Source organism: Equus caballus, chromosome 14 (genome assembly GCF_041296265.1).
Source record: "Equus caballus isolate H_3958 breed thoroughbred chromosome 14, TB-T2T, whole genome shotgun sequence".
Taxonomy (NCBI): Eukaryota; Metazoa; Chordata; class Mammalia; order Perissodactyla; family Equidae; genus Equus; species Equus caballus.
This window is the reverse complement of record NC_091697.1, coordinates 86795177-86798625: the sequence shown is the minus strand read 5'-3', so window position 1 is coordinate 86798625 and position 3449 is coordinate 86795177. Positions and strand designations below refer to the sequence as shown.

General features: G+C 38.7%; 1 long non-coding RNA gene across 1 annotated transcript; it reads left to right on the top strand.

Annotated features, from left to right (window-relative positions):
- Positions 1-205: 205 nt before the first annotated feature.
- Positions 206-1501, top strand: LOC138917571 (uncharacterized). Its single transcript, XR_011425758.1, has 2 exons — positions 206-342; positions 1304-1501. It is a non-coding gene; the product is annotated as an uncharacterized lncRNA (long non-coding RNA).
- The last annotated feature ends 1948 nt before the right edge of the window (positions 1502-3449 follow it).

The window sequence follows — 3449 nt, the reverse complement described above, 5'->3', positions numbered from 1 at the left end:
TTCCCTTCACCCAAACTTTTGAGACGTCGGTCCTTCAGAGTGTCTATCCTGTCACTTGACTTTAGATCTTTGGTTCCAAAGAGCAGTTCTCATATTTGAGCTTGAGAGGGTTTTATGCTTGGAATTTGTGCTAAGGGCAAGTGATGAGAAAGTGAGTCAGAGGTTCTTAAAGCTAAATATCTGACAGATTTTCTGGCTTTCTAAGGCTATTTAAAAACCTGCAGTCCCAGCCTCGGTTTGACCCTACTGAATGAGATTCTCCATATGTGCAGTGCAGGGGCTGCTGAGCCAGATGAGAGACTGCGCCCTAAGTGAAGTTGTCATCAGCCACCCAGGAATCAGGTAAAGACCAGGGGAGTCCTACCAGATATATGTTTGTATTTAATCTATTTTAGAATTGTGTGGAAAATATTTTAAAAGCCTGGAATAAGGAATTACGTCCAAGTGTGGGGTATATTTTCACATCAGTTTTTCTCTTCCTGATCCTGTGCACAGTCACAAACTTCCATTGTGAATAATATAGCAAGGGGATTTCCTCTGCCAATGTATCGCCATAGGTATCTCTGCGAGATGTGTAAAGACAAGCTGAATTTTTTTACTGCATAAACACAGAAGCTGATTATACAATTTTACAGAGTCAGTCTGATCATATGTTATATAAATGTACACTATGTGTCTTTAGTCAGAGGGTCCCAGGAATATATCCACAGACAATTGGAAAATCTTAGTTCATAAATAGATCTTTTTCTACCAGCCCCAATGAAACACGAAAGCCTCCAAAAGGATATATTGGACTAAATACAAATTTGTACCTCCTGCTGGGATTATTCAGTTTTTACAATCCATATAGCCTCAGAAAGCTCATCTTTGCTCCATGGAAGCCTTGGGATTTTTTAAGATATTGCAGATAGAGTGCTGGAGCCGCCTCTGAGCCTGCTGCTTCCACATCTTCACCTTTCCCACCCTACAGAGCGAGGGTACCGAGGTGGCAAATGGGCACAGACAGCCTCTGTCGCTGCCTAGCCTCTGTGTGGTGAGTTCTGTGGATCTTGGCTGAAGATACTCTGGCTAACTGTGTCACGTATGATGCTGTGGTTTTGACCATTGGCTTTTTTTCCTTTTCCACTTTTTCCTTATTCCCTCAGACCTTTTTGTGCCGAGGGTGGCCTCTCACATGAGCCTTTATGAATCATAAGCCTCTCAAATTATAAATGGAAAAGACCCAGTGATTCAGTTGTCTGTTCACTAATAGGAATCCTTTTGTGGGTTTAAGTGTCTGCTTCCTTTGTTTCCTGTCTTAAAGGAATACAGGTTCCCAGACTCCTGGAGCGTAGCGTGCTTGCCGCAACCCCTATGTGAGGCACTCCCCTGAGGGGGGCATCCCAGGGAAAAGGAACAACCACTGGATTCAAGGTTGACTTCAATTCGCACATCCCAGGGACCTTACAAAAGTCTCTTTGGAGGTTATTTTTTTCATTATTAAAATAAGAAAGTGGAATCAGATAGTCTTTAAATTCTTATTATTTTATAGTTCAATGGCTCCTTCTAAGAAATCTGCCTTGTCTATTTGGACTTATCTCCTTCATGTTTTATTTAGTTACTATATTATTTATCTGAGTAGGGATGTCTTTCTTTCTCAAGGCTGGGTGGTTTTTATTCAAATCTCTGCAGAGTGTTTGCAAAAATATTCTGAAGTGATCGTAAGCATTGACAGGCATTTATAAATCCCTGGCAGCACAGCAAAGTTGGTTAAAGAAATGAGATGCATTATCTCATAGGCTTAGCTAAGCTCAAAGTTATGGACCATCTCTGGATGTGAGGGCTTAACGTGGAGGCGAGCTGCAGAGTGACAAATTAAAGCTGATAAGATTGCTGTTCTTCCTCATCCTCCAAAAATTCATTAGTTTCGGGCTGAGTCTCTCACAGGAAGCAGGAGTCATTAGGAAGATATGCTATTATTACATCTGCTTAATGAACACGTGTGAACACGAAACATGGCAGATACTGGACAAAGTTATAATTGCATGTTGTGCAAATTAAAATTAAGAAATCTGAGTTGAGAAATGTTGATTTTAATCTAATTATATGGTATAACAAAATTTTTCTCACTTAGTAATCAGCTAAGAGGCCAAAATGGGTACATTTTATAGGTAAAATCAATCAGTGAAACAAAAATACTTACGTGAGTTTTTTTAATAATTCACTGAGCTTCACAAACATTATCAGCTCATTGATCTAAACGAAAAAGAAAATCCTCAAACATTTTCAGAATTTAAGAGATGACCAGTATCTTTACTGAATCTTCTCACATTTTTATTATTCTTAGCTTACTCTGGAAAGAGTGAGGTCATGACAAATTCTCTGGGTAGTGAATTCTAGCCCTTAAGGTTTATAATAAAATAAAGTATCTAAAGTAAAATAAAGACTACATTTTGGTCTGGTTTCCAGTTCCTCAAATATTTGAGGTCAAATATATATCTATACGTCTCTGAATAATTACACATAACCTAGCCTTTCTAAATACACCATAAACCTAACTTACAATGTTTAAGGATTGAATATTTAATAATAGTTTTTCTTTTCAAAATGATAAGCCAAATATATAATCATATTCTTGCTTATTACAGTGAATGTCACAGAACTAGTTACCGAAGAAATTAAATTCTTCTTTATTTTTAATATTGGGTTAAGCAATTCTTCTCATGATGGGAAAAAAAAAAAACTCTAGAAGAGTAAGTGATAGTTATGTCATGAACTGGACAAAGGTTAGTAGAAAAACCCCAACATACCTCTCTGTGTCCTTAGCAGGACAGGTCAGGCTGTAGGCACCGTAGCACTGAGAGAAAGCCATTCTCATTGCAGCCAAAAAAGTGTCAGTGAATTTTTTTTTGTCACTTTCAACTCATATATAATGTCAGTAGTTATTTTGGGAAATCACATTTCATACCCTTATGATTACCATTCAGTGTACTTAGGTTGGGGCAGCAGCATGGCAATGGAATGACTCTTTCCTAAGTGGCTCTTCCACAAAAATGAGCTCCATGATTATGTAGCCCAGTTCTCAGAGTCTCAATCTCTTCCCCTACGAAACAGTGTTAAACCTCACTTCCTGTGGTGGATTACAGTAGAGGGTGTGTGTAAAGCCTCCTGTTCAGTGCTGGCACATCGTGATGGTAGTGATACGGATGATGAACATCCGCCAGATGCCATCCGTGGGGGTGAGTGCTTTACATACGTTATCACACTTAATCCTTTTGACATACTCTGAAGTAAGCTTTACACTCATTTCCCTTCATGTTACAGAGCTTCTAAATGACAGAACTGGACTCAGAATCCAGATGTGCTCAATCCCAAATCTGGCTCTTAACCACCATACAGCACCCACTCTCTAGATATGATACTAGTTCTTGAAAAATGAGTTATTATTTACCATTCCCACTTTATCTAAA